The 11917-nt window shown below is 44.8% G+C and overlaps 1 protein-coding gene across 4 annotated transcripts in view; it reads right to left on the bottom strand.

The window, feature by feature from the left end:
• Positions 1-10509, bottom strand: part of LOC126291889 (cytochrome P450 4C1-like) — a 139353-nt gene extending 128844 nt beyond the window's left edge. Inside the window, exon 1 of one of the 4 annotated variants that reach the window (XM_049985614.1) lies at positions 10455-10509. The gene's annotated coding sequence lies outside the window, so the exon portion shown is untranslated. Of the gene's footprint in view, positions 1-10416 lie in introns of all 4 variants that reach the window. The other 3 variants (XM_049985613.1, XM_049985617.1, XM_049985616.1) reach the window with 3 other exon arrangements.
• Between the last annotated feature and the right edge of the window lie 1408 nt (positions 10510-11917).

Here is an 11917-nt window from a genome sequence, read left to right on the forward strand (position 1 = left end):
CCGTAGTTCAGGCTTATTTATGATGTGCATCTACACTCCTGGAAATGGCAAAAAGAACACATTGACACCGGTGTGTCAGACCCACCATACTTGCTCCGGACACTGCGAGAGGGCTGTACAAGCAATGATCACACGCACGGCACAGCGGACACACCAGGAACCACGGTGTTGGCCGTCGAATGGCGCTAGCTGCGCAGCATTTGTGCACCGCCGCCGTCAGTGTCAGCCAGTTTGCCGTGGCATACGGAGCTCCATCGCAGTCTTTAACACTGGTAGCATGCCGCGACAGCGTGGACGTGAACCGTATGTGCAGTTGACGGACTTTGAGCGAGGGCGTATAGTAGGCATGCGGGAGGCCGGGTGGACATACCGCCGAATTGCTCAATACGTGGGGCGTGAGGTCTCCACAGTACATCGATGTTGTCGCTAGTGGTCGGCGGAAGGTGCACGTGCCCGTCGACCTGGGACCGGACCGCAGCAACGCACGGATGCACGCCAAGACCGTAGGATCCTACGCAGTGCCGTAGGGGACCGCGCCGCCACTTCCCAGCAAATTAGGGACACTGTTGCTCCTGGGGTATCGGCGAGGACCATTCGCAACCGTCTCCATGAAGCTGGGCTACGGTCCCGCACACCGTTAGGCCGTCTTCCGCTCACGCCCCAACATCGTGCAGCCCGCCTCCAGTGGTGTCGCGACAGGCGTGAATGGAGGGCCGAATGGAGACGTGTCGTCTTCAGCGATGAGAGTCGCTTCTGCCTTGGTGCCAATGATGGTCGTATGCGTGTTTGGCGCCGTCCAGGTGAGCGCCACAATCAGGACTGCATACGACCGAGGCACACAGGGCCAACACCCGGCATCATTGTGTGGGGAGCGATCTCCTACACTGGCCGTACACATCTGGTGATCGTCGAGGGGACACTGAATAGTGCACGGTACATCGAAACCGTCATCGAACCCATCGTTCTACCATTCCTAGACCGGCAAGGGAACTTGCTGTTCCAACAGGAAAATGCACGTCCGCATGTATCCCGTGCCACCCAACGTGCTCTAGAAGGTGTAAGTCAACTACCCTGGCCAGCAAGATCTCCGGATCTGTCCCCCATTGAGCATGTTTGGGACTGGATGAAGCGTCGTCTCACGCAGTCTGGACGTCCAGCACGAACGCTGGTCGAACTGAGGCGCCAGGTGGAAATGGCATGGCAAGCCGTTCCACAAGACTACATCCAGCATCTCTACGATCGTCTCCATGTGAGAATAGCAGCCTGCATTGCTGCGAAAGGTGGATATACACTGTACTAGTGCCGACATTGTGCATGCTCTGTTGCCTGTGTCTATGTGCCTGTGGTTCTGTCAGTGTGATCATGTGATGTATCTGACCCCAGGAATGTGTCAATAAAGTTTCCCCTTCCTGGGACAATGAATTCACGGTGTTCTTATTTCAGTTTCCAGGAGTGTATGTTTCCTGCCAGTCTATTTATAAATTTTCAGAGCGCTTCTGCATGACTTGCTTTCATTTTAAAGCATTGCTTCCATCACTGAAGGACGGAAATGAATACATTCTGTAGCATGTCTTGTGAAACAGGCGACACCGCATCCTGGATTTCAGCTCTTAGATCCTCAGGTCTCTTAGCTTTGTCGTGTAGGCCATTGACTCTGCGTACATTCAAGCGAAGAACTGTATGGCTGTCAAATCATGTGAAGGCCATGGGCACCGTCTTACTGAATCGCTGCCTGTCAACTGTTGGCGAATCTTCGATTTGGGTAGCAGTACACTGTTGCTGTGAGCGTAAAGTGAGGGGTTGCTCCATCGTGTTGGAACACGATATTGCCATCGATGCGTCCTCGTTCAGGCTGTGTTTCCTGCATTTCGAGGTTAATTGGTTCCTGTCTCTTGCGCAAAAAATGAAGAGTTCACAGAGTTCGTAATGTTCGTGAGCAGCAGTCGTACTCTCACTTCTGGCTAGTTCCGTTCAATGGCAGCGTAGGTGGCTCCGTACCCCACACGCGACGGTCACGTTTATTAACTTTTCCACAGATGTCCAACGTGGCCTTATGAGTAAACAAAACGCGCTCCATGAGGTGTCCTTTGAGTACAGCTTCTATCAGATCTTAAGAGGCAGCTTTGCGAGATGCGTGCTTTTCGTGGTCTAATTTCTGAATCGCCTGAACGTGCTACACTCTTTTCTTCAGCGTAAAGTGTAAAACTTCCAAAACAGCTGATTTTGATACGTCTAACTCGTTGCTTAACTGACGCGTTGATGCTATTGGACTTCTTTGGATAATCATTAGCTGTACCTCCATATAAGACAAACTTCATAATCACATACTAACAGCAGTCATATATTCTTCTATCGTATGGATTCTCCTTAATTAGATTGTAAAGGAATTACCTGAAGAAAAGGGTAGAGTCTCATATTATCACAGAAATCTCTTTGAATTATTTATTATGTAAATGCATGTGTTATTTGTTATAAATGGATCGAGACATTATGACAACCCCCCCCCCCCCCTTCCCGTGTATTTCGTTACATTTACATCTGCGTACACCAGTGAACCAAAACATTAAGAGCGCTGCCCAACGTCACATAATACCACTTGGTGGCACAACGGACCACGATGCTCTGAGGAGAACAAAGTGACGCGCTAAGGATGACGTACAAGCCTAACAGAGAAGAACTGGGAGTCATTAGAGCGATAATGATGATGGTCGCTTTTTGGGAAACACACTGACCGAGAAGACTCTGACAAATGAGACATTACTACTCGTAGTCTCCCCATGTACGCAGGGCGCTGATTGCGCAACTGTAGGTTCAGTCGAGCTAACTCCTTTGAGCTTGCAGTATGCCACGACATTAACCGTAAACTGTAACAGCATAATGCATTGACCGCCAAAGCGGAGAAGGCGAGTATCTTGGTCGTTACATAAAATTTTTGGAAACATTATCAGCGATCTTTAAAATTTAAATTTAAAAATTAAAAACAGTTCTGATCTCAAATTTTTATTTATATTGGAGTGACCGATTTCGATTCTATATAAGAACCAGACTCTGAAAAAAACATATTACCGGATAGAGGGATCGTTATAATAGTAAGTATATACAACAAAACGTAGAACTAATAAATAAATATACACAGAACGGTGGGTGGACTCCCTGGTGCAAGTTGCGGCGAACCTCGACGCTGGAATAACTGCTAATCGAACAAGGAGGGAACGGTTATTAAATACAGTGGTCGCATCCACCGTCCTGAGTGTGACATCACTGCCAGCCAATCAGAAATACGTCTATGATTAGGTAAGCACAAGAAGTAGATTAAAAAGTGCGTTATAGCTAAATTACATCGTAACATCATTATAAATGATTATTAGTCATAAAACATAAGCTATAAAAGTTACTTTGTTTAAGATCAGCTAAAACTATGCTGCCCTCTTACGTCTATTCTGCGAAGATGCACCAAAGTTTGTTAAATCAACAGGGAGACGCTACTCGCAAAGATACATCGAGGGTTGCCGTGTGGATTCTTAAATAGAATGGAAACCGGTTACTCGAATAAAAATGAAAAGTTGTGATCAAGACAGTTTTTAATCTATAAATTTCGGGCCTGTAAGTAGGCTGTTTAGGTTTTTTTTATTTGTAACACCACCTCTGTATGAAAAATCACTGGCTGTGCTGTGTGCAGTCTGTGGCTGGTTGGCATTGTTGTAATACTCGCGAGTGTAGTGTTGGGCAGCTGGATGTGAACAGCGGGTAGCGTTGCGCAGTTGGAGGCGAGTCGCCAGCAGTGGTGGATGTGGGGGAAGTGAGAAGGCGCACTTTTGAGAATGGGTAATCTGGAGGTTTGTCCATCAGAAACAGTATATTTGTAAGAACGGATGTCATGAACTGCTAAATATATTATCATTATTAAGGTAAATACATTGATCAGAGTCATGGATTATGTTCACAAAATCACTGTATTTATTCAAAACAGCCTCCCCCTGGTCCAAACCACAGCTGAAATATTTTTAAAAGTTTTTTGAAACAGTCGCTGTAGTCCTTTTTAGGATTTGCGTTTGGTACTGCAGTACAGTTTTCTTGAATGTACTTAACTGCTTCATAGCAGAGTGCTTTCGTTGCCAACTTGAATTTGTGAAACAACCAGAAGTCGTCTGGGGCCAAATGCAGCGATTACGGCATGTGATTCAGGACAGCGATCCGTATGCTGGCCATAAACTCGGGCACTGTTTTCGCTTTGTGGGCTGGGATGTCGTCATGGAGGAGCTACCGGGAACCTGCCTCTCGGTATTTCGGTTAAATTCGACGAATTCTCACCCAAAAGTGCTGGAAGACTCATGATGTTGATGTGGCCTCACAATGCACTGCCATTTTCCAACGAGCGCCAGACACGCACTGTTTACATGTAGCGACCAGGATGCATGCTGCAGCTGTGTTAGCACTTCGGCTTTCTACACAGCTCTTTATTAAATTTCAACGGTCGTAGTGCCATAAATCGCCACGTGATGGCATTGAAGTTAGGAATTTCATACAAACGGTCCTATCCGAACTGGAGCACCCTGTGTACATATACATACGGCGATTATACTGACACGTTTAGCAAATTATTTTCGGAAAATATTATGGAAATTAGTAATAAGCCAGCATATAAACTCGGGAAAGCTGTAGACAGTATCTGGTTTCTATTCAGCGGTAAGAAAGATAAAGACAGTTTCAAAATAATGAGTCCCAAAACACCATCTCCACATCTGTAGATTAGAACGCACAAAAACAATGCCGCCAGACAAACAGTTAACGTTATAAGTAAACCTAGTTACGTCATGCAGAAAAGGATCAATAATCTACTACCAACAAGGAACCACTTGAGTGTGCGGTCGCAAAAGGCCGATGATGTTTACGGCATTCGACGCCCCATATATTGTCTACCAGGCAACCACAACATTGGCTGCCAATGGCAACAGTGGGCGGGACCCGAGGTGTCCGGTGGAGAACACACCCTTAGGCTACGGAGAGTAGCTGAACTGCTACTGTGCTACTGTGCGAGAGGTGTTGACAAAGCACAGCAAAGGCGATGATAAATAAAAACACATTGCATTATATCTGCAACGACAGTTGCCAAAGTTGACATTCGGTCAGAAAGGTACCCAAGGAATTTCGGAGAGTGAGTAAGAAGTGGCAGATGAAATATTAGCGTTTCTGCAAGATGAGGTGTCCTATACGCTAGACTCTGCGGACAACGTACATGATGACGATATGTGCTTAACAAGTGAAAGAGATACTGAAACAGTTGTCGAGCCATTTAGTCCATCCCCTTGTGAGGCAGCGAGCCACGACTCCCGTCTCCGGTGCAACGTAGTAGACGACAATCGTTGCCCAAGCAGCGTGTAGTCAGCACAGTTGTCAGCACGGAAGATTACCCTCAGCATAGTAAGAAAGCGTTTATGATCACATTTCGAATAAGTCCACAGCAATATGATCGTGTAGCGCGTAAGGAAAACTACTGACATTTAACAGTAGACAAGGCGCACTTGTAACAAAAACGAGTGTCCGCGCGTTTGAAGTATCCTCGATGCAATTTACAGAATATACACTATGTGATCAAAAGTATCCGAACACCCCCAAAAACATACGTTTTTCATATTAGGTGCATTTTGGCGTCACCTACTGCCAGGTAATCCATACCAGCTACCTCAGTAGCCATCGTGAGAGAACGGAACGGGGCTCTCCGCGGGTCTCACGAACGTCGAACGTGGTCCGGTGATTGAGAGTCACTTTTGTCATACGTCGGTACGCGAGATTTCTACACTCGCAAAGATCCCTAGGTCCACTGTTCCCGATGTGATAGTGAAGTGGAAACGTGAAGGGACACGTACAGCACAAAAAACATACAGGCCGACCTCGTCTGTTGACTGACATAGATCGCCGACAATTGAAAAGGGTCGTAATGTGTAATAGGTAGACATCTATCCAGACCATCACACAGGAATTACAAACTGCATCAGGATCCAGTGCAAGTACTATGACAGTTAGGGGGGAGGTGAGAAAAAAACATGAATTTCATGGTCGAGCGGCTGCTCATAAGCCACACATCACGCAGGTAAATGCCGAACCATGCCTCGCTTGGTGCAAGGAGCGTAAACAATGAACGACTGAATGGTGGAAAAACGTTGTGTGGAGTAACGAATCACGGTACACAATGTGGCGATCCGTTGGTAGTGTGTGGGTATGGCGGATACCCGGTGAACGCCATCTACCTGCGTGTGTAGTGACAACAGTAAAATTCGGAGGCGGTGGTGTTATGATGTGGTCGTGTTTCTCACGGAGGGGCTTGCATACCTTGTTGTTTTGCGTGGCACTGTCACAGCACAGGCCTAAACTGATGTTTTAAGCACCTTCTTGCTTCCCACTGTTGAAGAGCAATTCGGGAAGGCGAATGCATCTTTCAGCACGATAGAACACCTGTTCATAATGCACGGCATGTGGCGGAGTGGTTACACGACAATAACATCCCAGTTATGTTCTGCACAGATTCCTGACCTGAATCCTATAGAACTCCTTCGGGATGTTTTGGAACGCCGACTCCGTGCCAGTCCTCACCGACCGACATCGATAGCTCTCCTCAGTGCAGCACTCCGTCAAGAACGAGCTGCCAATCCCCAAGAAACCTTCCAGCACATAATTGAACGTATGCCGGCGAGAGTGAAAGCTGTCATCAAGGCTAAGGGTGGGCCAACACCATATTGAATTCCAGCATTACCAACGGAGGGAACCAAGAACTTGTAGGTCACTTTCAGCCAGGTGTCCGGATACTTTTGATCACATAGTGTAAATGCTAGTGACCATCTACATTACGCACATCAAATTGAGCGCGATATAGATTACAGTGATTTCAAGGAAAGCAGTGGATGGTTGCATAACTTCAAACAGTGCTACAGAATTGGTAGACGTTAGATAAAGAACTCTCAAAGAGTCAACTTCACGATGCACAGCAAACTGCAGAACCGTCCGAAATTTGGCAGATGAGATAAACAAAGTTATACCATCGTTCAGTAAATAATTTGTTTTCAACTCCGACAAATCGGGTTTGAAGAGGAAATGCATACGAAAGAAATCCTGGAAATCAGAGGTACCAAAGAGATTTGTATCAAGATCAAGTAAGATCAATGCTTTAACACATTCGTACACAGATATAGCGACTGTTAAAATGCATGGATAATTGACTGCAAACTTACTTGTAATGCTGCGAGAAGTTGGAGGTGCTCTGCCCCCTGCGATTCTTCCTCGCGTGTGTGACCATCCAGTAGGGTAGTAGGGAGTATTTAGGTGACAGCAAGCAACAGTGGGAAAACGGTCATACGAGAACTACAGCCATGGGATGAGCACTGCTTTTGGCCAATACCCGGTCAAAATAACTTTCTTGATTACTGGTCTCCACATAAAAGTCATACCCCTATAGAGCAAGCGATCCCTCCCAAAAAAGAGTGCGACATTGCAGTTCATATCACCTGGAACCACTGAACAAATTCCGCCTCTGGATGTTTGTTTTTTCCGTGCCTATAATTCATATTATCACACTATCTGCAGTTACGCCTTAAAGCATAGTTTCACGAAAAACTCGACGATACTCTGTTTCGCATTTAGTTGCATGCCGTCACATTACATCATTTCTCATCACCCCATTACAGCAATGTGATTCTGTAAGCAGTAATTAGCAGTGAATATCCAGCTCGACATCCTGCACTAACTGCCAACGAGTTCACCTCAGACGTTGAGGGTGCGAACCTTTGTGATCACTGTGAAGCGCCGTTTTCCATTTGGTGTTTATGGGGCAAGTTAATAGTTTGTTCCGAATATTTCTTGAATGTCAACAATGTCCATTTCGTCAGGTTGATCTCTGCACCTCCCAGACACTGATTTTCTGTCGCCCTCCTAATTCACATGGTGAGTCATTAGCAGCTAATACGTTTCTCTCGTAATTAGTAGCACAACACTTTAGAACGAACTTTCCGAAATACTGAACTTGCAGCACCCCACTCGAGAGGTTCCTTATAAGAGGTTGTCATACAGAGGAAGACTGCACTGTGCTTCCTTCTCTAGATTGTCGCACAGTTGACAAAATGGTAGATATCGAAATAGACACAGAGGGATAGAGAAACAATTAAAATCGCTCAAAAGAGGAAAGGCCGCTGGTCCTGATGGGATACCAGTTCGATTTTACACAGAGTACGCGAAGGAACTTGCCCCCCTTCTTGCAGCGGTGTACCGTAGGTCTCTAGAAGAGCGAAGCGTTCCAAGGGACGTCGAACAGATGTGCAGAACTATAGACCTGTATCTCTAACGTCGATCAGTTGTAGAATTTTGGAACACGTATTATGTTCGAGTATAATGTCTTTTCTGGAGACTAGAAATCTACTCTGTAGGAATCAGCATGGGTTTCGAAAAAGATGATCGTGTGAAACCCAGCTCGCGCTATTCGTCCACGAGACTCAGAGGGCCTTAGACACGGGTTCACAGGTAGATGCCGTGTTTCTTGACTTTCACAGGGCGTTTGATACAGTTCCCCACAGTCGTTTAATGAACAAAGTAAGAGCATACGTTCTTTCAGATCAATTGTGTGATTGGATAGAAGAGTTCCTAGATAACAGAACGCAGCACGTCATTCTCAATGGAGAGAAGTCTTCCGAAGTAAGAGTGATTTCAGATGTGCCGCAGGGGAGTGTCATAGGACCGTTGCTATTCACAATATACATAAATGACCTGGTGGATGATATCGGAAGTTCACTGAGGCTATTTGCAGATGATGCTGTGGTCTATCGAGAGGTTAAAACAATAGAAAATTGTACTGAAATGTAGGAGGATCTGCAGCGAATTGACGCATGGTGCACGGAATGGTAATTGAATCTCAATGTAGACAAGTATAATGTGATGCGAATACATAGAAAGATAGGTCCCTTATCATTTCGCTCCAAAATAGCAGGTCAGCAACTGGAAGCAGTTAATTCCATAAATTATCTGGGAGCACGCATCAGGAGTGATTTAAAAGGCAATGATCATATAAAGTTGATCGTCGGTAAAGCAGATGCCAGACTGAGATTCGTTGGAAGAATCCTAAGGAAATGCAATCCGACAACAAAGGAAGTAGGTTACAGTACGCGTGTTCGCCCACTGCTTGAATACTGCTCAGCAGTGTGGGATCCGCACCAGATAGGGTTGATAGAAGAGATAGAGAAGATCCAACGGAGAGCAGCGCGCTTCGTTACAGGATCATTTAGTAATCGCGAAAGCGTTACGGAGATGATAGATAAACCCCAGTGGAAGACTCTGCAGGAGAGACGCTCAGTAGCTCGGTACGGGCTTTTGTTAAAGTTTCTAGAACATACCTTCACCGAAGAGTCAAGCAGTATATTGCTCCCTCCTACGTATATCTCGCGAAGAGACCATGAGGATAAAATCAGAGAGATTAGAGCCCACACAGAAGTATACCGACAATCCTTCTTTCCACGTACAATACGAGACTGGAATATAAGGGAGAACCGATAGAGGTACTCAGGGTACCCTCCGCCACACACCGTCAGGTGGCTTGCGGAGTATGGATGTAGATGTAGATGTAGATGTAGATACCTTTCGAAACAATTGCTCTGTAAAAAACAGTTACAAAATTGCGGAAGAGATTAGACATACATGAAAGCCTACTAATGCGACGTTCGCTAAGCTTGGCATACCAAACATGTGTATTAATCCTACGCACGAAACTGTAGCAGTCATTAAAGGAAAGACATTTCCACCTGGCGAAATTAAAGGAATTTTCGTGTTAATAGAAACTATACTAAACTACATCTTCTTTACTTTTCAAAACCACATGTACCTTCAAACGCGATTCCTGTAGTAGGCACACTGTCAGATATTTTCGTGAACAATATGGAAAAAAAAATTCTTCAAAGGTCGCCCTGAAATTACCGCATGTATGGTATACTACAAACCTTATGTTGATGATGTTCTCATCTTCTTTCGCGACTCACAATAAGCAAAGCAATACACGGATTTGCAAGCGCCTTTAGTAAAATACGTAATAATGTTACTTTCATAGTCGAGCAGACTTAAAATTCAAATATTCTCGAAAGTCTTGGAATTCTCGGGACTGATACGTGGCCAGTATCAGTGTCGGTAACAGGCCAAAAATTCTCCATATTCTCGGTCATCGGGATGGATGAACTGTCTTTATACACAACGAAATTTGTACAGAACACTCACAGCGCGAGGCCTACTCACAACTGGCCAGTTTCATTTCCAGTATGTAACAGAAAAACGACAAAACGAATACCCAGGCAATGGCGGGTTTGTACACTGGCGCGGCAAAGAAGTGCGACAAGCTGGGGAGATGGTCACTTGGCAAGCAGCTTCCAAGCCATCGCCACCACTTACCTGGGACTCACTCGCTCGCCGCCTAGACAGAAACTTACGCAATACGTGGAGCAGCTGACGCGTGCACAGAACTAATGCTGGCAGGAGCCCATTATATAGGACGGCCACAGCACACGTGTGCCGGAAGGGGGAAGGGGGGGGGGAGCTGTAAACACAAGGGGAAAGTGGGACAGTACGCATTTCTGGAATCCTTCTTTTTTTCTATCTAATCGTGCTGCAGCTTTACACGGAGTGCTTTCTTTTCTGTGAAAGAATCTACTATCTCATCAAAGTTCGTCAAACGTTTTACTATATGAAAAAAATCAGAATGTCATTGTATAATACTGAAAAAGCTATTGAAACGAATAGTACCCAAGACTGGTGTGATTTCTTCATTTGATTACGTTTATTTTGTCACTGTCTGCTAGATAAAACGAAATAGGCCTTTCTAATATTGCAGCGATTCTAAAACATGCCAAATAAGCGAAACTGTTTTGGCACAAATTGTCATTTTTATCTACCTCATTCACAAAAGTAACACGACAGAATATAATTCACCAAATTTCAATATCAAATGCTTGTTAAGGATACTAGATGCAAGAAGTTTTAGGTAAGGAAAAAGTTTTACATTTCATTCATATGCTACAGTTTCTCAAGCATGAGATCGAAAAATGCTAGTAGTAAAAAATTTTTATATACATTTGCAATCGTCATATTCTTTCACGTAATTTGTGTAATGTCCCCGTGTCCTCTCTTTCCTCGTTCTAACAAACCATCATGTCGTCACTAATTCCCTAACTATTCACGTAGACGTTATTACGTATTCGAACAACGCGTTTTCCGCGCTATTCCGAGAATACAATTAAGCGGCTGCTAACCAAGGGCTTTTCAGCTCGCCATTAGTAGTGTAACCATCTGATCAAAATTTTCTGTCAAAATTTCACTTTCTTGGATACACCGAGAAGATATTCGTAATCTTTCTTACCTGTCATTGCTGTTAGTCGTTTATTTTCACTGTGGTAGTCTGAATCTATGTATCTCGCTAATGACTGTAATCACGCTCATCAATCGCACATCAACTTACAATTTAAGTGCGTAGGCTTCCGCGGCCAGAGTCAGTCGACATAAAAGTTTTCTGAGTGTTGTACCGCGTCATAATGTACACAACTGCTGCTGGTGGAGAAAAAAGAACGTTTCGGTCACGATTGCATATCAACGTTCATACAGGATGGCAGGGACAAAGAATCTAGTGAAATTTTTTTAAGTGCTTTATCTGAAAACTGCCTTGAGCAGTTAAACAGAGAACCGACTCATGGCGATAACATATTAGACCTTCTGGTGACAAACAGACCCGAACTATTTGAAACAGCTAACGCAGAACAGAGAATCAGCGATCATAAAGCGGTTACGGCATCGATGATTTCAGCTGTAAATAGAAATATTAAAAAAGGTAGGAAGATTTTACTCTTTAGGAAAAGCGACAAAAAGCAGATTACAGAGTACCTGACGGCTCAACACAAAA

The sequence above is a fragment of the Schistocerca gregaria genome, chromosome 9 (assembly GCF_023897955.1).
Source record: "Schistocerca gregaria isolate iqSchGreg1 chromosome 9, iqSchGreg1.2, whole genome shotgun sequence".
Taxonomy (NCBI): Eukaryota; Metazoa; Arthropoda; class Insecta; order Orthoptera; family Acrididae; genus Schistocerca; species Schistocerca gregaria.